The 24,174-nt window shown below is 44.2% G+C and overlaps 1 protein-coding gene across 2 annotated transcripts in view; it reads right to left on the bottom strand.

The window, feature by feature from the left end:
• The window catches only part of Dscam (DS cell adhesion molecule), a 578,367-nt gene that overhangs the window by 468,960 nt on the left and 85,233 nt on the right, over window positions 1-24,174 (bottom strand).

Here is a 24,174-nt window from a genome sequence, read left to right on the forward strand (position 1 = left end):
AACCCACGGAAAGCAGCCAGAGGGTCGGGCTCCAGAGACGTCTTCCCCCAGTTGCAGACTTGGCACTATGTTTCAGCTATCACATATGGTACCAGGCGCCAGTGACAGAGAATGTTCCACACAAAAGAAAAACAAATCCACGTTCAGCTTCCTTAAAATGTAGACATGGTCAGGTGACACGGGTGAGGGAGAACTCATACAAAAGGTGATAACAAAAATCATTCCATCCTGAATGTTCATTGAGCACTAGCTCTATTCCAGGCCTTGGGTAAGGACCTCATAACACACGTGTCTCGTGCCATTCCCCAGATACTTTGGCCTGGAGGCCTAAGGAAACAGGAGTCTATCTGCCAAGTGCCCCAGAGGCATGCACAACTAAGCAACCCAAGTCAGGGAAGATGGAGGCTTTCTACGTGATGAAAGAAAACACTGTAAACAAAAAATATAACATATTGAGACTCTGGATGTCACAGTTAGGAGACTCTATGTGTCACAGTCAGAAGAGAACTAGGAAAGTCTCTGTGCTGAGCAGTTTTAACTGTCAACTTTGATTAAACCTAGAATCACATGGGAAGTTTTAGTGAGGAACTGTCCAGATCACACTGTGCAGATTGTTGTCAGTAAGCAAGTGCCAGCAGGTGAAAGGTAAGCCTGTGATTGGGCGGTGGAAAAAGAAAGCGGTCTGGGAGTTTTAGAGACAGGAACAGAGAAACGGGGAGATGGAGGGGGAGAAGGAGAGGGGGAGACAAGATGGAACCTGTAGAAGAGGAAGAAGAGCGGGAACCACACAGTCCTGGGAGCCATAAGTACTGGGAATTTCTTAGGTAGATGATGAAATAGTAAGCAGGGTGCGTTTGCCTCATCTAGGTGTGCACTTGTGTTTATGTCAATTGAGTTTTGAGTTCATTGTGCGAGCATTTTGTGGGTTGAGGATTTACTGACACAAATCTGACTGATAAATTACAAGCCTCTAGAGTTTTGATTTTGCCAGATCATCAGGATTTGTGACAGCTAACCACAGGGGGTAGATGGCTGGGAATGTGAGCAGGCTCCACAGCAGGAGAATGGTAGGTTGGGCTGCCACATGGAGACCCTAGTAGTGGACAACCATGGTACTAGAAAGTAGCCAGCACTACAGTGGGTGCCTTTGTTTTTATATTTCACGCAACAACGCTACCCAGTGGGCATGTCTATGGGGGTTGTCTAGATTATCATGTAATGTGGGAAGATAAAGCTCGAAAGTTGGTGGAACTATCTTATGGGCTAGGTCCCGCATTGTGTTAAGAATGAAGTCTTTGTGTAAGCAAAGAACAAGCATGTGAAGGAAGATCCTTGCACTGACCCTCTCTCTGCATCCAACTGTGGACATGGTTCTCTCAGTGCCTGCTGTGACTTCCCACAGTGACAGACTGTAAACAGAAATTGCAAAATGAGCTCTCCCGCCACACTGGTCACAGCAAGATAAATAAAACTAAATCAGTACCCATAATAGCAATGTGGGGACATGGCTGAACCATGTAGCATCCATGCAGTTCTCTGGACTGAGCATGCTGACTTCATCTTGAATCAGAACAGCTGTGAAGACACACAGGAGACCCTCACAAGACTGGATTTATTCATGGCCCCTCCTGGAGGGAGAAGGAAGGTAGGTCACAAGGCTCAGGAGATCCATAGGAAGTGGCCTATGAAATCCTCAGGAGGCTGGCTCTCCCCTCTCTGAAGTTATATATGAGGTAACAGATGAGAATGGTGTGATTCTTTCATGGTGCAGCCACATTTGAGTCGCCCATGCTCCTGTAAGTAAATCAATAGACTTATTTGTTCACTAAGCTAGACCTGGATAGAACTCTCCCTTCAGTCTGTTGGTGCTCTCTAACCTGGGGTGAAGAAATGTTTCTTTATGTCCCCTCAGGAGAAGCCCTGTTACAGGGAGGTTGAAGCTCTTATATTCCCCTTTCATATGATACTCATTTAACATGCTGAGTATCTGGCACTGGTTCAGGATCTGGGAACATTAACAATCAAGCCTCAGTGTCACCAATGCCAGATAATAGCAAAAGTCAAGACAGAAACTAGATGGCTTATACTTGAATCTATAGGAAATAGGGAGTTACTCCAGTGGGCACGTTCTACAGAGAAATGGACATGTATGTCCACACACAACCCTGTATATGAATCTTCAAATCAGCATTGTTTATAATGACCAATGTGGACCCATTCAGTATCTTCATCAATTGGAGGGCTGGCATGTAAGGTGCAATTTGTACATAAAATGGAATATTACTGTGCAATAAAAAAGCAATGAAGTGCTAACATAAGCCGTAGTGAGGCTGACCCTGAATGGTATTATGCTGAGCTCTGAAAGTCACAGAAGAGCACAGACCACATGATTATAGTCACAAATGAAGGTTCCAGGAGAGGAAATTCTAGAGAGAGAAAATGTAGGTCAGTGGGTTTCCTGGGGCTGGAGGGGGATTCAAGGGACTAGGAAGTCACAGCTAACTGGTGCAGGATTTCTCTCTGAGGTGTTAAAACTGCTCCAAAATGGATGGTTAAAGGCAACACATTTGTGGATAGATTAAAACCACTGAATTACATACTCTAATTTGGTTCATTATATGGCAAACAAATTGTGTCTCAAGAAGCAGTTTCGACTCTTGTTCCTCTCTTGTTCTCTCTTTCTTTCTTGCTCTTACCCTCTTCCCCCTTTGTCTCTTCTCTCCCCATTCCCCCCTTCTCTCCATGTACTCATGGCTAGCCTCTCCTCCTCCTCTTCCTCCTTCTTCTTCTTCCTCTCTCTCTCTCTCTCTCTCTCTCTCTCTCTCTCTCTCTCTCTCTCTCTCCTACTACTACTACCCTCTTAACTCCCTTCCCCATGCCCTGAATGAACTCTATTCTATACAAAGAAGAAGAAGATGAGAGAGTCATTGCAAATTCTGGAGTAAAATGGTCTCCCAGATCAGAGTTTGAGATGGGAAACATGGCATAGACATGAGAGAAGGCTGAGGCAGGATGCCCGGAAGCTACTGTGCAAGCTAAGAGGAAAATGGCTCAACCACACAGACGCATCTGATATAATCTCCCCAGCATAAGTGCACAGAGCCTGGGAGAAATGAGTGAGAAGGGCAGAAAGTTTGTATTATACAGGGGTGACAGGTTAGATGCTTGGCCACAAAGATGAGCCATTAACAAAAGGGTCATATACAGCAGATAGGAGGATATGGGGTAGAGGGAACAAGACCAGCTTTATTCAGTGAGGCTCAGGGCACTGCCCTTAGACAACATGCTAGCATATTCATCCAAGGCACCAAACAGTTTCCACAGTCAGGGAAGAGCATTCATCCTTAGGTTTATATCCCAACACAGAGAGGGGCATGAGAAGAGATGGGACCTGAGGTGATCCCCAGACACGGAGTTTTTATAAGATGAGGAAAAGACTTTTGGCAGAGGGTTTAACCCCAGATACAGATTGAAAACCTACATATTAATTACACATTTGTGTGCACACCTGCACATGCATGCACACACATATGCACATTATACACACAATAAAATAAATAATAAATATAGGTTTGAACATTTAAAGTATTTTGCATATACAATGCTTTATATATTTCTTGATGATTTCGATTTCCATTCTTAAGACAGGGTCTCAAGCTGTATCCCAGGTTGGCTTCAAACCCACTATATAGCCCAAGCTCGCCTCAGACTTGTGAGCTCATCCTGCTTCTCTGTTCAGAGTTCTGGGATTGTAGGCATGTGCCACCATAGTGCATACTGTATGTTTGTTTGCTTTTGGTTTCAGTTTTAGATTTCATATTATATTGTTTTGGTTGTTGTTTGTTCTGTCTGTTTGTTTGTTTGTTGTTTGTTTGCAGTGCTGAATTATAATTCAGCATCTCATGCGACTTCAGTGATTGAGCTACACACCCAGTCTCTCACGTCGGAAAGCTAAAGAAAGCAAAACAACAACAAAAGCAGGCACAAGAGTGTCCCATCTCTGCTCCCCCCCATCAAATATGATCAGAGTAAGAAAGAACAAACCCACAGTGGAGACATGAATGGGTAGGGGAGGAGGTAGAGAGAGTCCAATGGCTGTCACAATTTGCCTTGATTTGCATGTTCTTATCTTCATCTAGCAAAGATTTCCCTGAGTCATACACTGGGATCAGCACTCAGTGACAGTGTGACTGTTATACTCTACTTAAAACTTTAAGAAAACAGAAAAAGAACAGAATACAAAGGAGATACCGGAGAACAGTAAGATACACAGTCTAAACCCCACAGGGAAATGATGTACTAGAAACAAAAGGAGGAAAAACAGTTCAGGGACTCACACCTATCATTCCAGCACCTAGGAGACAGGAGGCAGGAGGAGTGTCATAAATATGAGTCTAGCCTGGGCTACATAGGAGGATCACAATAATATGAGTTTAGCCTGTGCTACATTGTAAGTACCTGGCCAGCCTGAATTATTAAGTGAGACCCTGTCTGAGCCCTTACACCCCCTGAAAGAAGGAGAAAACAAACAGAATGGCATTATGGGATGTCACGTCAATGGCTTCTGAGATGTCAGAATGCTGAGAACTTAGAGAGGACACTGGATTTACAAGACACAGGCACTCACTTTAGGTGGACATATTATTTGGGTCCAAAATTACTTTTATTGACTTTATAAGAACCTACGAGCAGATATGTATACTACTTTCTGTAAAGGCCTTCCAAAATGGAAGGAACAGAACTCTGCCTTGGGTAAATATGTCAGGGAAGCAGAAACTTTTGCTGCTTCAGAGACACGAAACTGCTTTATGCTTGAGTTAATGCCTTCACACTCACTGGGACCTAGCTCTGACCACTGGAGTCAGATGAATGGTGGTCACACCATGGCCTGGAAAGTCCCCAAGTGTTTGAGAAGTAATTCTAAGTGAGGTTAGAAACACATGCCTATGTTCTTCTGCCACAGCATGCTGAACTCGTAAAGGATGTTAATGGTGCTTGCTGGTCCCCAGCATAGACACACTGGATCAAATACCTCCTTGTGAAATAAAGAAGACTTGTCCTTGGCAGGCAATGCAGGTAGTCCCATGTCTACTGATGAAATAGCCATAGGCACAAAACTGAATTTGACCTCCTGCCTTTACAACCAAATATTCAGACAATACAGTCAAGAAAGCATGCAGCCAACTAGCCAGGGTCTGCTTCCTTCCTGCATTTCCAACACCAATCCAAACGATAAGACAGAATTGCTGAGTTAGGACAACAGAGTAAGCAGCCAGAGATGGCTCAGTGACTAAGAGCACTGGCTGTTCTTGGAGAGGACCTGGGTTGAATTCCCAGCACATACATGGCAGTTCACACCAACTGTAACTCCAGCTCTGGGATCCAATGCTCTCTGATGGCCTCTACAGGCATTATATTCACACACACACACACACACACACACACACACACACACACAGAGTTTTATTTCTAAGAGGACACTAATGCACACAGAGGGGCATTGTATAGAGAAAGCTGAAGAGAGCTGGAGAGGGTGCCCCAAATGAGTCTTTACCTGGCATTTGCTTTTGTTTAAGTTTTTTTTAAATATGGAGCACTGGAAAGGAAATCAGAACAGGGCAGGTAGAAAGGATGAGATAATTCACATCACAGCATAGCCACAGCACAGAAACATAACACCCACAGCCATGTTGGTAAATTGTCACGTGCTGCTTGAGATCACTAAGAGACTGGCACTGGAACCTAGATCCCATCCCCACTTCAGACCCTAGCATTTCAACCCGAAAGTGTCCTCCAAGCTCCCTTGTCTGGGGGATATACTGCTCCTAACCCCATGACCCAGAGAGATGAGCAAGATAGCCCAAGAATAAAACTACCTCATGTCCTTGGGAACAGTAGAAGGTGAACCATTTCAACAGAATCTACCTCTATTTATCCTGCAGGATAAAGATGCCTCACTGGGAAAGAGAAGCCAGAAGGCCAGTCATGGGGAGCTCAGTCACGGAGAGAATGCTTGATCAGAAACTCCACTGATGCCAACTTCCCAGTCAGTGTCTGCTAGATGTCCTGAGCCTGACTTGTGACATCAACCCCATCTGCTGCCATTTGTTGTTTGATGTGGAAACCTGGGTACCCAGGGAATGTGAGGACACGCTGATCTGCCCAGGACTCTCAATGGGGAACTCCAGCTGGCTGCCAAATGGGGCTTCCCAGATAATTTCTGATGGCTATTTTGAGTGCCTAATTGGATAATTTGCTTCTTTCTCTCTATCCATCTACTTCTACCTATTATTTTACTTGGGCTTGCTATTTACTTAGTGAACTTCAGTAATTCAAAACCAAAAATATGGCTGGCATAGAACATTCTCTGAAACTTTACAGCAACATACTTTAGGCACGGCATGTAGAACATATCACCATGGTAATGGGGGTCAATGTAATCTCAGCAAAGTTCACAGGAGAGCCTACAGAGCCTTACTGGTTCCGAGTACCATAACTGTACAATAAACTACAATGTCAGTTAACAGAAAACAAAACTTGACCATCAGTGAGATGAATTTCTCAAGAGTGAGCTCACATCAGGGAGTCAAACACAGAAATGAGAGATAAGGAAACCACCAGGCAGAGACACTGAAAGAACTTCAATAAAATGTCTCACGTGCTCCAACCAATACTACCAAAGAAAAGCATGCTGATTGGCTAGACACGCCACTAACCTCTGCTATGTTTTTTGTTTGTTTGTTTGTTTGTTTGTTTGTTTGTTTTTTGGTTCTCAGCTTGTACATTCCGTAGGTATTCAATTCTGAATTACCAATTGCTTCCCAACTACATACCACACCCTCCCTCTCAGCTTCCTAAGACAACCTGCCCTAGTCACATTTGCACTATCATGTAAAAGAGCCCCTCCCCCACCCTGCACCAAACACAGATGATAGTGCAGCCTTGGTCCTGGTACCCAGAGCACAGACATTTTCTTAACAAATGTCTCCATGTGTTTACTAAATAGATCATCAAATGTCTAAAAGGGAAACATGATCTTTTTCATACCCTACCTAACTGAATAGATTCACTATTAAAAATAATTCCTGATGTGTATTTCTTAGACACTATCTGTCACAACCAAGAATTCATCATCTAGCCCTCGAGGGCCGTGAGTGGCTGAGAATATAATTCCTGAGATACCCTGAGAACTCGCTTCTGAGATTTGAACTGCTTTGTCAAGAGTTCTCTTTATATTCAACATTCTTACAGATTTTACAACATGAAGAATAAAAAAAAAATCACCTTTCACTGTGTGTTTTACAAATCTCCAGAGGGAGAAAGTGTTTTACCCAGAAAAATGGCTCTGGAATGTCTGCAATACCCGTCTATAAAATTATCTCATATGTGCACAGAAGTTCATTGTGCACATAAAGTCACTGGGTCCCTGGAGACATCTGAAAGTCACTGTTAACAGGGCAGTAGTTGAAGTGTGCATTTCAGAAGGAGAACATGGCGCCTCAAGTAAGTCACGTGCATGTTGTATGTAACATTCTGGCATTTAAATTTCAAGTTTACGTGTGTCAAAGGACACAAACATAGACAGCAATTCAGAGGAATTGGAAGCCCAAGGAATAGATGGTTTTCTACAAAGCGCACCAGAGCTAACCTAAATCATGTGTCCTAAGACTGGTTCTGCCATGGTTTGAATGTGGTCTGAGTTGTCTCCTAAGGTATGTGTACCAGAAGCTGTAGCCATGACAAAATACTCTGATAGAAGTGACTGAAAGAAAGGGGGTTTGTTGGCTCGCAGTTTGGAGTATAGTACATCATGCTGGAGAAGTCAGAATAATAGGAGCTTGAGGAAGCTGGGCACATAGTACCCACAGTCTAGAAGGAAATGCTATGAGGAGCTCGGTTTCTCCTTTTTATATGGGGCAGGACCCAAGTCCAGGGAATAGTACCGCTTGCTTTTAGTGTGAATCTTCAAAGTTCAATTAGTCTACTGTATTTTAAGTATTCAGCATGATTCCCTACAGGCCTGTTTCCTAGGTGATTCCAATTCCTGTCAAGTTACTAGTGGACACTGTCGTGGTCTGAATAAAAATGACCCCTATAGACCCATAGGAAGTGGCACTATTAGGAGGTGTGTCCTTGTTGGAAGAAGTGTGTCACTGCAGGGGCAGGCTTTGAAGTCTCACATGCATGTTCAAGCTAAGCCTAGTGTAGCAGTTCTTTACCTGCTGCCTGAGGATCCGGATGTAGAACTCTCAGCTACCTCTCTAGCACCCTGTCTGCACGCATGCCACCATGCTTCCTACCATGATGATAAGGGATTAAATCTTTGAAACTGTAAGTGAGCCCCATTGAAACTATATATCAGCCCCAATTAAATCTTTTTCTTTGTATGATTTGTTGTGGTTGTGGTGTCTTTTCATAACAATAGAAACCCTAACTAAGACACCAACCACCACAGTCTGATGTAGACACAGTAGGCTCTTTAAAAGGTGGCACCTAGTGAGATTGTCACTCTTGGACATATAATTCTCACAGGGCTGTTAGTTATTATTATCAGAGACTGGACCATCAGTAGTCTCTGGCTTACTGTCTCTCCACATGATATCTCCTTTATATACACTCTTCATGTTGCCATCTGAAACCATGTGATATGGCCAGGGTATATGAGGTGACAGAGCCAGTACTTCTATAAACATCTTTGAAACTGTTGGTTAAATAAGCCTCTTTTCTTCAAATATGACCTAGCCTCAAGAATTTTGTTATGGTAATGAAAAACAGACTAACTCAGATTCCTTGGAATTTGGAATCGTAGAAGTTTTGGGGGCGGGGAGTAAATTAAGTTAGTGAAGAAAGTGTGGTGAGATCAGAATCACATGAGAAATTACAAATGAAGGGGACAGGCAGAAGTAAGTTATGAATGAAGGGGACAGGCAGAAGTAAGTTATCAGTGGAGGGGATGGGCAGAAGTAAGTTATCAATGGAGGGGACTGGCAGAAGTAAGGGCATAGGAACTTAGGCCAGTATTAGAATCGTGTTGAGAGGACGGCTTCTTAATTATTAAACATGAATGGGAGACACTGTAGAAATTACTTGCATGAAGGTTGTGTTTCCCAGCATGGAAGGAAGAAAGAAAGAAAGAAAGAAAGAAAGAAAGAAAGAAAGAAAGAAAGAAAGAAAGAGGGAGGGAGGTGAAAAGGAGGAAGGAAGGAAGGAAGGAAGGGAAGGAAGGAGGGAGGAAGAAAACAAGGAAGGAAGGAGGGAGGAAGAAAACAAGGAAGGAAGGAAAGAAGGAAGGAAGGAAGGAAAAAGGAAGGAGGGAAGGAAAGAAAGAAAACCATCAGCTAGCAAAGCAATAAAGCAACCTCACAACACACGGGGTGTGTGGAGAGCTACACTGCTAGAACCCACCTGCATTCACTGAAGAGCTGAATGAACCATACATAGGAGGTTTGAGATGCTCTTTCCACATGAGAGCAGAGCCTACATGCAGTGCTCACACCCACAGCAGCAGTGTGGAACTGCAGGCCTATACTCCTGTGATGGAGCACCAGTGGCCCCACAACGACCTACATTTCTTCTTAGCCTATAACTCAGAATAGACTCCCCTCCTTCCCTAAAGAAGCTATGTGGTCAGAGCAATGAAAAAAATGAATATACCTGAATCACCATAGCCCAGTACAAAATGGTCCAGGCTAGAAAAGAAGGTTTACCCCATACCCCCTATCAGAGAGAAGCTTCTGAGAAAAAAAGATCAGTGTTCAAAGGCTGTGGTATGTTGGAATGTGTTGGCAAGGGAACCACGCTCTGATGGAGGGTGAATTAGGAACTCACACTATGAAACTAAGTAAATAAAGAAGTAACTGACTATTTTTCCTCCAGAAAGCACAATGCTGTAATAGAAAAAAATTCCTATTGATTGCATATGGTTCCATGGTAGCTAATGATTACACAGTGAAACTAATGTAACCTAAGTTCCCCGTTCTGATTTACCTACCACACATTAAACACTTGCTTGAACCTGGAAGTTTGTTTCAGATAATTTAAGAAGTCGAGACCAATATCAGAAGACAGTTTGACCTGGGGGTGGGGGTGGTGTGTTAACCTGGAGAAATGGCTCAGCGGTAAAAAGTGCCTGCTGCTCTTCTGGAGGATTGGAGTTCAAATCCCAGCACCCACATCAGGAGGCCCACAATGCTACTTCCAATTCTGGAGAATCTGATGCCCTCCTGTGGCCTCCACGAGCACCTGTGAATGCATCATTCATGCACACATACACATAAATGCAAATAAAATTTTATAAAAGATAGGGATACAAATGAGTCACTGGTAGCTAAGTGCATTGGTGACTGTATCTACAGACTGGTTCCCTCTTTCATTCAGAGGCAGGGAATCCTCATGTGCCATAGAACTGTCTACATGGAAGGACTACACTGTGTGTGATTTTTCGCTGTGTGTCAGTCAATACAAAGCTCTGAAGGATACAAAGGAAGATGCAAAAAAAATCCCTCCTAGGGAGAAAGGACATAAGGATGCTGTGTGTGTGTGTGTGTGTGTGTGTGTGTGTGTGTGTGTGTGTGTGTGTGTGTGTGAGTGTGAACCCATGAGGGCCAGAGTCTGATGCCAGGCTTCCTCTTCAATCACTCTCCAACTAACTCAGTGTATGTATTACACAGGCACACGCGTGGCAGAATTCTGAGCGTTCTATCACTCTCGGCCTCAATAGTTTAAAGCAGGCTCTTCTGCTAAATCTGTTCTGTTTTCATCACCTACGGTGCAGAGGTAACACTGTGCACAACAATCCCCAATGTTTTATGTGGGCCATGGAGATTCAAACTTAGGACTTCATGCTTGTACCTTACCTGGCGAGCCATTTTCTCAGACATCTCTACCTTACTTACTTTTTGAGATAGAACCGCTGACTTAGCCTGGAGCTCACTGACTTGGCTGGACTAACTTTCCCTAAAGCTCTCTCTAGGGACCATCCTGTCTCCACCTCCCTCAGCACTGGGATGACAGAACTGTATCTCCACACCCAGATTCTATGTGGACTCTGGGGAACCACAATCAGGATTTGGTGAGCGATCTTCTCAGTAACAAAATATGAGATTTTTTTTTTTAATTTTTTTTTCGGTCCCCTGGGGCTGGGGACCGAACCCAGGACCTTGCGCTTCCTAGGTAAGCGCTCTACCACTGAGCCAAATCCCCAACCCCAAAATATGAGATTTTTACTAAAACTATCAAAGGCCATCCATTTTCTTGATGGTTGCTCAAGCCAAACACACGCAGCTCCTCTATGCCTCCATCCTCCCTGTGATTAGAATTTTAAAAGCTGTACCTGCAAAATTTGCCCCAAATCTGCCATTGACCCCTCCTCTGCACCCAATCACCATGGCTTTGCGCTGGCTTGGCCCAGTGCTGCCTCATGGGTTGTCCTGTCTCCACGTTCCTCTGTCCACACATTTGTTTCCTCTGTAAGAGCTACAACCAGTCCCATTACATCTTTCCTGGTTCTGGGTAAAAACCAGTTTTGTTTTTTTCTACAAGCTCCTCCCCTTGCTGTTATTTCTTGGGGCCACCTTCTGTACCTTTCTCTATTCCTTCCCCTCTAGCTACAAGGCCCTGTTGCTACTCCAACCATCCCTGCTGGCTCACATCTCCTGATCTCTGTATATGCTCTGCCTCTTCATGGGGTGTTCCTCACCATAAAGCTACTTGCTTCCTTCTTTACCTTGTCAAATCTTTGCTGGAGCTGTCTTTTCAAGGAGCGCCCCCTCCTCAGTCACCTAGGCCATGGCATCTGCTCCTATCCTAGAGCTCGGGTCCTGCGCTCCACCGTGCACTTTTCCCGTTTAGTCATCTGCTTGCATGATCTGTCTCTACTCCCACCTAAAACAGCTTCCTAAATCAAAGATATTTTAAGTGTCTTTATTCCCTAATATATCCTCCAGGATCTCAATAAATATTTCTTTACCACATGACTGTTGGGGTAAATTCAATTGCATATAATTATATCTCAGTGACAGATGATACTTTAAATTGGTCTTTCCCTGCAGATGATTCATCTTGCCAATTTATGAAGCATTTAGACATTTCCAGAACTTCTTATCCCTTTCAGAGACTCCACACCCACTCTGTCTCTTCTAATCACCTGAAGGCTTGGTGTCAGCTGGTGGAGGGGCAGTGGGGGAGGGGTTGGTTATCTGGTTATCTTAATTATCCATTTGTTCAGTCTTCACGGTACAAAGTGAAACATTCACTGGGCCCTGTGCATCTCTACATGACATTCTTCTAACCTCTACTTCGATGAAAGGCTGGCTTCACTCTAAGAAAGCAGATACCTGTGCATTAGGAAACTTCATAAGGCTGCAAAATGAACAGCAGGAAAACAGTGTGCCTAGCCAAGCACAAAGCCTTATGAGAATCTTAGAGCCTCAGCCTACAATGCTATTTGCAAACACTCAGAGCTCTTCTAGCTGTTGAGTTGGGCAAGACTGAATAGCTGCCCTCTGGGAACGTTCCTATGTGGCAAGACTATGCCACTCCCCTGGTGTCCCTTACAGAGATCTGGGATTACTCTTTTTTAAATCGAGATGGAAAATCTGCAGGAAGTTTGATTTGGAATTGTTGTATAGCGCAGAACTGGGATTTGGCTCAAGGTCTTCTTTAAGTATGTCTTCAATTCAGACTGTTTGAGAAGGAAGAGAGCACTCAAGGACCTGCTTAGGAAGGAGGACAGAAACCACATACATCTGCATCCTTCTTAAAATCCCCCCAGACACTACATTTGCTTACTCTACCAGGCATGTCTAACTACAGGCTAGTGGGCCCCATGTAGTTGAGGACAGCTACAAATGGGGCCCACCACAAGATCGTGAACATTCTTAAAATATTATGAGATTTCTTGGCAATTTGTTTTGTAACTAAACAGCCCACTATCAGCTTTATAGATGATGTCTAACACCAACTGGCTGTCACAGTGGCAGAAGCCTGAATGCCTGCCCAACACTGCTCCAAAATAATTACTTAACAGCTAAAGGGTCCAGCAAGTCTGAGGGTATCCTGTGCTGGACTACTGAGTAACATCATATCTCAAAACGAAGGCCAAAAAGAAAATCTGAGAAGGTGGCTCATCTTGTCTAGTGCTCACCACTCAGCCTGAGTTCTAACCAATGCCTGCACCCAGTCAATAAGCCTGTAACTTGCCCCTTGGAAAGCAGACAGAGACCCCTGGAGCTTAATTCCCAACAATCCTAGACAAAATATAAGCTCTCGTTTCAGTGAGAGACCCTGCTTTGAAAGGGTGTAAGCGATACTTTACTCAACAAGGAATATTCAACGTTGACCTCTGGCCTTCACAGGCAAGCACACACACACACACACACACACACACACACACACACACACACACACACACACACACACAAAATGCTTTGACAAACTGATCTTCCACTAGAGCTAAAAAAAAAAAATTAAAATGAAACAAAGACACCAGGGAGTGTCTTTGGCTCCAGGACTTGTCCCATTTCTTCTTCTTCTGTAGATTCTACATTACCTACTTCTGAGTAGGTCTCGGCACTCAAACTATGATCAAGAATGAGAGCAACCAAACCAGGAATCATGCTTTTCAGAGTACCTTCTTCCTCCAGGTCTGAATCCAAAGCGGAAAGTATCACACATTCAAAGGTGTGGTGGCATCAAAGCTAACTTACAGCCACACTGCGTTTCCTCGGAGAGACCAGACCTCAGCTGGAATTCACTGATTTGAACAGATCTGATGAATCACACAAGCTTACATAAATAAGAAAAGATCCCACTATCCTTGCCATGAGGTATTATTTATCAGAATGGATCTTGAACAGCTTATAGGCAACAAGATATACCATCAATAACACTAGAATCTGTGAAATGGGATATGGGCTTTACTAATCAGAGACACGGCAACCACCCAAGACATTTCCTCATACATAAAATTTCCTTGTCACTCATGGAAGAGGCCAGCTGTCCCCTAGCCCCCACAATCTGTAATCATACAAGGAAAGCTCATAAAAAAGCCCATTATCCCATGGGAATTTTTAGTTGATTTGGATTTGACACATTTGAAGGAACATGGCAGAGACACATCTTTTCAGGAAGGTTGGGTTGGCCTGGAATCCTGCAGAACATGTTTAAATAAAATAAGACTTTCAGAACATTTCCTTGCTGATAATTTTTGAAAACAAAATTAAGCTGTACCGGTGTAGAAGTTACTATTGGAATATTTCAAACTAATTCAACTCAGGAGGATTACCCATTTCCAAGAGACAGCAAGAAGATAGCACCAGGCACAGCATTTGCAGGACTTGGTGGAAATCACCCCTTTAGGAAACAGACAAAACTGAGATGCTACCATAAAGAACCCCTGCAGCCCTTCAGGGGGTGCCCCAGAGTCAGAGTAGGTATATGGTCCAGCCCTCTCTCCATGGCTCTTTGCACATAAGTGAGATCTGCTGTGAGATATTGTTAGAGTGTTGCTAAGGCAACAAGAGTGCAGGAGATGATGGAACAGGAACCAGAATCCACACTGCTCCAGAGCCAATGTCACAAATGTCTCATCTGTACACAAGAGGTGATTAAAGTATCGAATCAGAAATGCCATGCATGCAACTAACTTAGGTGTTGTGTGGTTTCTCTTCACTGACAAGTTGACAAGATTTAGTATCACCGTGGAAACGTACCTCTGTGTATGAGGGTATTTTCTGAAAGGTTAAATGAGCAGTGAAGACCCACCCTAAATGTGAGCTATTCTTTCCTATGGCCTGGGTTCTTGGACTGAATCAAAAGGAGAAAGAGAGCTGAGCACTAACATTCATTTTGTTTTTCTTCTTCCTGACTACAGATGCAACATGACCTCACTTACACTCCTGCTACCATGCCTTCCCCACTGTGGTAGGCAGACTGTACCATGTGATTTAGAATAGACTCTTCCTTCCTTAGGCTGCTTTGGTCAGGCATTTCATCACAGCAAATGGAAAGAAACTGAAAATACCAGTGGGATTGGTGCTGTTCAATATAAATACCATTGCAATTCAGGATAGGTATTGTTAAAAAGCAACTAGCCTTTAGAAAATTCACCTATGGCCCCCAGGTCATGACACGGGACTATTGGCATGTCTACATACATAGACTGATTCTATTCAGTTAAAAAATGTCAAAATAACAACTAGTTTTGACTCCTTCATTTAACATAGAAGGCCAGTAATTTGGAGAATGCCAAAGGCCACACAAGAACACCTCAGTGAGTAGTAAAATGGTGACTGTTGCTATCTTGAATGTTCTGAAGAAGTTCTCCTTGTGAACTGTGAACCACCCCACTACACTTCTGAAGAAACACGGGACTGGACTGTGTCTTGATTTGACTTATTTAGCCTCTGGCCACCTAAACCACCAGCATAATATTAACAAGAGGTGATGTTGACTGAATTCTGTGGTACAGTTTTATGTGAACTCATCCATTCTATGAAGCAGGTGCATTGTGTGTCTTATGATAGAAAGGAAAGCAGATGCCAGACACAGAAATGGATTTTCTTCCACTTCTGGAACAGTTTCAAGATCAAAGTGTTGCAGTGTGTGTGTGTGTGTGTGTGTGTGTGTGTGTGTGTGTGTGTGTGTGTGTGTATCTATGTCCTGATCTCCATTCTCATAATTACAAAGCAATGTTTGATTAAGACATATCCTAGTAATCTATTTTCACTTGATCACCTCTTTAAAGGTGATCCTCAGCATATGCACACTCTAAGGCACTCAAGTTTATGGTTAATGAAATTTGGAGGGAGAAATTGTTTTCTGTTAATGGAAAGAAATGAAGACTGTCAAGGACTATTATGAAATGATGCTAATGAAATTCTTGAGACAGTATGGTGACTTCTCTGTTTGGGAAGAGTGGGTATTTTCACATGGCCCTTTAGACCTTAAGAAGTGAGGCAGATTTTGCCTTCATGTATGATAAGATGCTCTGCCAATTAGATCTGCTATCACTGAAGGCTTTGTAAGGATGTTTCCAATGGACAGGCAGAGTCAAGGGCCTTCAAGCTTGATTTGGCAATGTCTGTGTTCTCATGCTTTCCTAGCAAGATGTAGAGACTAATGAAGATGAAATGCACCCTCAGCTTTAAAATAGACATCACTTCTACAAATTCATCTCCTCAGAGACTCCTTTTCTAGCAGATGTGAACAAGGGTCCCACAATTAATTACATGTTAGCTCTCGTTCCTAAAATAGCTCATGCAATTATTGAGACAATTTCAAGTGAACATGCTTTGCAAAATAAGTTACTTTTGCCCCTAAACTAGTTTTAATTAGCTACATGGATCATAAAACTGGAAGATTCCCGCTTGGATCCCAGATAAAAGTGTAGGAATGATGGCTACCAAACGCTCCGGAGAAGGACATGGCTGTAGTAAAGACCACACGTGATGATTATCATGATTTAATGACACTTGGTACTCATCCTGGGCTGGGAGCCAGCCCCACAGATGTGAATATCATTTTCTATCTAGCCTTCCAGTGCCTAAGTACCTGCCTTTTCCTATGATCGGCAGGTCAGATGAATGGATACAGTGATTTCAAAGACTAAGGCTGACAGTTGAGTATCGGTGTGGGGATGTGTCTACATCTAATTTTCCTTCCAGTTTCTGAGAAACTTTCTTATGATCGATATTCTATGACATGCACAGTTGTGCTTGCACTGCGTGACTGTGCCGGCCATGGGAAGAAAGCAGAGTGTATGCAGACAAGGAGGGTTGCACAGTCACGTGACCATGGTCTCCATCTACAGTGCACAGCACACAGTTCTTGCAAGAAAGAGGACGGGGACGCATTGGGATTCGGGCAGGTTATTGTGGAACAGCAAAAGAGGATTGCTTCCAAGACACAACTGCTATACTGTCTATGGTATATTCCACTTTAAGTCCCTCACATTGGGTGTTGTTGTTGTTGTAGTTTTTGTTGTTGTTGTTGTTGTTGCTGCTGCTGCTGCTATCTATTTGGAGAGATCTTACACTGGGGAAGTCATTCTCTATCCAGGACAGCTCTGCCCACTAAGACAGATACAACTGGGGTCTAATGAGGTATTTAACATGGCAAAGTGGCTGGGTTTCCTCTGTGTCTCCTCTGGGACATGGTATAACTCCTAACAACAAAGAACTACGCAGCTCAGAGTGTCAAAGGTACCACAGATGAGCATCCTTACACAGAGTGTGACTCCAAGATTGGCATAGGCCAACCATTCCAACCATGCCCACAGTGCCATCAAGATCGACAGTGGACCACTAACTGACTCACCTCCTTTGCAGCATGAGGACATAAAGCCCAAATCACCCTCCAGCCAAGCTCTTAGGTCTGGCCATGGATGACTGAGGGGTCCTGGGCTCCCTTGGCCTAATCACTACCATCTCTGACAGGGAGCCTTGGATAGTCATCACAGTATCAGGGAGATCTATCACCTTCCTTCTGGACACCAGGGCTATCTTTTTCGGTCCTGACAGAGTTTTGGGGAGCCATCCCCCCTTGTTTTCCTATTTTGTTGGGATAAGAGCCTCACCAAACCCCACCTCTTAGCTGTATCTCTAGAGGTATTCCCCTTATCCATTTTTTCCTACTGGTACCAACCTGCCCCATCCTAGCTAAATAGCAGCCTCTATTTCTTTTGTTCCCCACATCCGCTTGACCCTAGGCTCACCAGCTATTGCCACCCCCTTCTTCTGCTCCAAACCACACAATCTGATTAACCTTTTCCCTTTACTGGCTTCCCAGGTGGTTGGATTCCTGGTTCTGAGGCACCCTAAATTCCTCTATAGGCAAACATCATTCCACTCTTATCCAATTACAAAACCCTTTACCTCCAATCCAGAGCAAAGGATAAGACGTAGCCCAGCTACCTGCATGAGGTAGGCCATCTGCATGGTTCAGATTGTTTGGAAAGTTTTGTCTGTCTCTCTGTGTGTGCAGATGGGTCTATGTGTTCTGGTGCATCTGTAAATTTTATCGTAAACATGGGAGCTGGAAATCGGTCAGGCTCAGTAGAATGTATGAATGATGGTGGCCACTGCATGTTTTGCTTCTGCCTGGTCTTCTTTGAATGTGTGTGTGTTTTTTGGTTTTGCTTTTGCTTTCTGTGTTGATGCCAGCCATCAGCCACCGCTGCTAATGCTGCTTGCTGTGGCTGCTTCGTGGCTAGAGCTCCACATTTATCTCTGGGTTTTCTGGTCACTGGTTTCAGCTTACAAAAGATAGGATTTACAGCAATGCTTGTTTAATAAGGTGTTAAACACCTCCATGCACTCATATACAAGAGTATACCTCTGGCCACAGCTGAAATTCTTATACATTAACCAAAGAAGTTAACCTTCGGGTCATCTAATACTGTCTCCTCTCCTCACCAAATGTCCCACCTTCTAACATACAAGGGTCTTCAAATACAACTCCATTCCTGAGTTCCCTCTCTTTAGGTAACATTGGTAGAGGATGTACACTTCCCTTTCAGCCACAGACCACCTCTCAACACTTCAAACAGATTCAAGCTGCTGATTTGACTCTCTTAAGCTTGCTCTTCTCCTCCTCTATGTCTCCCCTATCTACACCTCTCAGGGTAGTGCTTACTTACATGTGACTATTTAACGTCCAAGAGATCCCTACTTCTAATCAACAGCCCGTCCTAATAGAGTTGGGGAATGGCTCTCTGTATCAAGGGGCAAAAGCTGATTCTGCCCTTTACAACTCTCTTACGCATGTCTCCTTCTTTGGGGCTATCCCATGTGTATTTTCTCTATGACTGAAAGGAAGATTACTGTGAAAAAAAAAATAGGTGGCCAGAAACTTAAAGATGTTACCCATATTGGTCTTGTAAATACCATGGGACAAGTTTGGGCTGCCCTGATCAGCTACTGAATAACACTATGACTGGCCACTTTGGAGACATGTGTGGCAGGTTGAGTGTCCCTCCCAGGTGGTAGCCTCACACATTGAACTACTAGACTCTCTCACCCTGCTGCCCCTCATTGCCTGCTCTGAGCCAAACACCACTGCTACACCTTAACGCTCCCATATCTCTCTCAGTATTGCCGACTGTTTTAACTCACCAGCAACACAGTTTAGGGACACACTAGATCCCTCAGACTATAAAAACACTGACTCTGAGCACTGCCATCCAGTCCTTATGTCTAAACCTTCATACTTCCTTGGGGTCACCTGGAGATACAAGTGCTTCAGCCTAATCACGACTGTAGACCAGAGATGACTCTAAGAATACTTTGCTTGTAGACTCATGACTTCTTCAGCTTCTAGAGAAAAAAAAGACTATGGGGCTACTCTAGATGACTATAAAACACAGTATGTGTCTGCCTAAAGAAACACACACACACACACACACGTGAGTGTACCTATGTGTGGAAGCTAGAGGTTGACACTTCCCCAGCCTCTCCTCATCTTAGCTTTTAACCTACAGTCTCTCAGTGAACCTATAATTGAGCTAGACTATCTGCCCTGAATGTCCAAGGATCCTGTCTCAGCCTCCCCAGGAGTGAGTCTTCAGGCAAACATTGATATATCTGGTGTTTTATGGAATGGATACAGGATCCACACTGAGGTCCTCATGCTTCTGCAGCAAGCACTTCACAGATGGAGTCATTTCCCCAGCCTGTAAACATTGTCTTAAGTTGTCAGTAATCAACTAGAAAGGTTCTTTTTAAAACATACAGGCCAAGGGAGATGGCTTAGTGGTTTAGATCACTTGCTGCTCTTGTAGCAGACTTGGGTTTAGGTTCCAATAACGACACGATAGCTCAAATTAAACCAGTGGCTCAATTTCCAAGTGATTGTTTGCCCTCCTCTGACCTCTGAGGGCATGAGACACATATATGGTATGCACGCACACATACGCGCACACACGTGCACACACACACACACACACACACACACACACGGACACGGACACACAAAAACAAACTACATATAAAATTTAAAAGTTATTCTAAGGAAAAATTTGGATGCACTAGAGGCTGGAGTTCAGTCTCAAAAAAACAAAACAAAAAAAGGGTCTATGGTGGGGATGACAGATTGTCTGGAGTGGGGATGAGAGACTGTCTGGAGTGGGATAAAGGACTGTCACATGCCTTTCTCTCAACTTGCTTTCCTCTCAGTGGCAGCTGGAATCTGCTTTGATTGCAAACAGAACTGCTAACAGGACCACAAGCAATGCACCCTAAAATTTCTTCCTATAAACATCACTTGAGGCTGCCACCCCACCTCACCCTTGGGATCTCAGGACCACCCCCCATCCCACCTCACCTCCAGTATCTAGGACCATCCTCTAACCTCCCTCACCCCCACATCTAGGACTATACTTCATCCCACCTTGCCCTCCCCCAACCTCACAGGACTTTTTATCCCTCACAGTTTCTTATACTTTTCTTTCTGCTAGTGTTTCATCTCCCTCTGAACAGCAGACAGAGCTGTAGACAATGGAAGAGATCTTTATGTTTATTTACTCCAGGCAATCTCCACCCACCTCTGCACTGTGGACTCCCATCTTGAGCTCCAAAGGCCCTCAAACATGCATGAAGGAAAGCATAAAAGCTTTTGGCAGATAAGAGAGTTGACAATGTCAGAGAACCCAAGACCTAGATCCCCCATTTTCATTGTATGTATGACTGAAGGTAGAAACAGTTACAGGTGTAAGTTTAAATTGGTCAACCTCTTGCAAGTCAGTTTTCAAAATCACTAGGCATCTGGAAGCACACTGATGAGCTACACCTCTTTCCCCTTCCTGTGTTCTAGTCTTACTTCACACAGCACATGGCAAGGAATCCCACACCACTCTCATCTTCTCTATGTACAATAGTATATTGACCTCGGGGCTGTATTCCTCATGATTAGATGTGCAAAATAGCAAAGCACCAAGCCCTATTCATCCTGTGTTTCCAACACCTGGCGAGACACTGATGCAAACTACGGTCTCCGGTGTATTGCAGGAAGTGTTCCTGGGGAGATGATAACAAGCACCTTGGAGGGACACCTTGGCTCTGTAACAGGGGTCATGTCACTCATCCAAATGGCAAAATTGAATGAAAATGGTTGGAAGGTTGGGGGTAAACTGTGCAAATGTGTGCAATCTGCTTGTCCTCACCCCCCGGGGCGTGAGATGAGAGGGTCTGTACCAGAGTCCCAGGATTGGTCTCTAACCTCTTCTTTTCACCCCAGTTGCTCTGCAGCACAAAATTCAGTCACTCATGCACATCAGCTAGGAGAGCTCAGCTTCTGTAATAAGCTGTCCAATGCATCTAATGGCTTGTGTTAACAGATGTCAAGGCCCTGCTGGAGTCAGGTAACATGATGCTGTCTGGTCACTTCAATTAGTGGATTTATGCACCAGTTTGGGACCCTTGGTTCTTGCTTTCTGGACATTTTTTTTTGTCCTCTTTTTCAGTGATTCCTAAAATAGAACTTCACTGGAATTTTCCCAATGACTTGGGATACATGTAGCTAGTCCACTCCAGAGTATAGTGTTCAGTAGGTCAGCAGTGGGGTCCAAGCATCTGTATGTCTGGTAGACCAGAAGGATGCTGATGTGCAGGTTGAGGACCATACTTCAGGACGCACTGCCTGAGCCACCTCAAGAGCTACAGAAGTGGATATTAGGCAAAAAGGTTGGAATACCCATGATACAACTCACAGACCACATGAAGCTCAAGAAGAAGGAAGACCAAAGTGTGGATGCTTTAGTCCTTCTTAGAAGGGGGAACACAATATTCACAGGAGGTAGAGGGTGGGAGGGACTTGGGGGGAAGAGAGGAGGAGGAGGGGAACAGGGGGGCAGGGGCAGGTATGGGAGGAGACAGGGATGACATACAGACGGTCAGGAAATTGAACAGAGGTGTGTGGCAATGGGGATGGGGGTTGCCAACAGAAAGTCTCAGATGCCAGCAAAGCAAGGGGCTCCTAAGATCCAGCGGGGATGACATTAGCTGCAATATCCAACAAAGGGGAGTGAGAACCAGTAGAGGCCATATGGAAAGGTTAGGTAAGGCCCCCGGTTGAAGGATAGGGCCACCCATTTCTAAATTTTTAACCCAGAATTGTTCCTGATTAAATAAATATGGGGACAAAGTGTGGAGCAGTGACTGAAGGAAAAGACATCCAGAGACTGCCCCACATGGGGATCCATCCCATATATAGACATCAAACTGAGACACTACTGCAGATGCCAAGAAGTACTTGCTGACAGGAGCCTGACATAGCTGTCTCTGGAGAGGCTTTGCCAGATTTTGACAAATACAGATGCAGATGCTGGCAGCCAACCATTGGACTGAGAATGGGGACACCAATGGAGGAGTTAGCGAAAGGACTGAAGGATCTGAAGGGGTTTGCATGGCTCCAGCTGCGTATGTAGCAGAGGATGGCCTTTTCTGGCATCAATGAGAGGAGAGGCCCTCAGTCTTGAGAAGGTCCTATGCCCCAGTATAGGGGAATGCCAGGGCGGTGAGGTAGGAGTGGGTGGGTGGGGAAGCACCCTCATAGAAGCAGGGAGAGAGGGGTAACAGAGGGGGTTTGCGGAGGGGAAACCTGGACAGGGGATGATAAAATTTGAAATGCAAATAAATAAAATATCTAATTAAAAATAAAATTAAACAAAAGGGCCATGGACATCAGAGGAGAATGTTGGGGCATGAAGGGACACACATCTTATTGGTCTTTGAGACCCAGATCAGCATCACTCAACTGCCTGTCCACTACTCAGAGCTAGTCACATGACCACTGTGTAGGAACCAAAGTGTGTGTGTGTGTGTGTGTGTGTGTGTGTGTGTGTGTGTGTGTTTCACCCCAGCCCTAGGTAGCCTGAAAGTCTACACTGAAGAAGGAAGGGGTGTGCTGTTGAGAACTCCAGTGAAGAAGGCCCATCTATTTGGGAGGACAGAATAGAGAGCTCCTTATGTAAGGAAGGGTAGAATCTCTACTGGTCTAAAACTCTACATTCTAATACTGTTTAATCTGAGACACCACAGTACTCAATATACAGTGGCGATGTACTATAGGCCTAAGGGTTTCTATGATGCTTCTATCTCTGGGTCTTGGAAATCAAAAGTCAAAGTGTCTACAGGACTGGCTCCTCATAGAGCTGGCCTCATGGTCTTGGTAGTGGAGACTTCTGTATCCTCAATGGTCTGACTTGGTATGTGTTTCTCTCCTAACTACCTCTTTTTATGTTTTAAATAAGAACAGATATGTCCAGCCATTCAACTCTGCAGAATCACATCTGTATACTCTTTCCTGATAACCATAATTGCACTATAGAAAAACATCACATACAAACCACATGTTTCAAGTAGGTTTACTATTTTGCATTCATAACTATCCCTGGCCCAGTGCTATGGGCCATAAGTTGGACTCGCCTAAATCATTAGAACCCAGGCTGACGATTATTTAATGTAGTCACTGCTCCAAAGATTCCACTTCTGAATCCAGTCATGTTAGAAGGTCCAGGATGGGGGCTTCCTCTTAGAATATCTACAGAGCCCAGGTTAGCCCATGGCTCTTACCATATAATGTGGTTTTACTTCCCTGAGTCATTTACTTTCTCTAGCTGCAAATATCTCATTGTGACTGATACTTTAGTTTCAGTTGCTAATGTCCCTCTAGTTTTTGATTCTCAGAAATATTCTTGCATTCCATTTGTTTAGGGAAGGCTGTCTTTGGGCATGGAGGCGAGGCTGCCTCTTTATAACCATTAAGCCAAGACTTCCTCAAACCCTTACCAGATCCTTGCTGCCAGTGGCCCATGAGCCACATCCCTATCTGGAAGAAACCTCTGTGCTGACAGTCCACCGACAGCAATCTTCCAAAGCCAAGCTCTGTGGATTTTGACATAAAGAAACTCAGAAATCCTGTGGAACTCACATGCACATGTCTTCATCCAGATCCGAGACATAAAACCTGTATTCATTCAGCTAGCTCCAAGCTGCCCAACAGCCTCCTTGGAATGTACAGGCAAGCAGGGAGGCATAGCGCCTGGTAAAAAACTTACTGCTGGAGCCTCCGGTCTCTGCTGTGCAGAGTAAGGACATCCAGAGGAAGAAGTCAAGAAAATGTCAAGGCATGACTGTTCCAGGGCCCTCCTTCCCTACATTCCTCCATTCTCACTGGCAA

Source organism: Rattus norvegicus, chromosome 11 (genome assembly GCF_021556685.1).
Source record: "Rattus norvegicus strain SHRSP/BbbUtx chromosome 11, alternate assembly SHRSP_T2T, whole genome shotgun sequence".
Classification (NCBI taxonomy): Eukaryota; Metazoa; Chordata; class Mammalia; order Rodentia; family Muridae; genus Rattus; species Rattus norvegicus.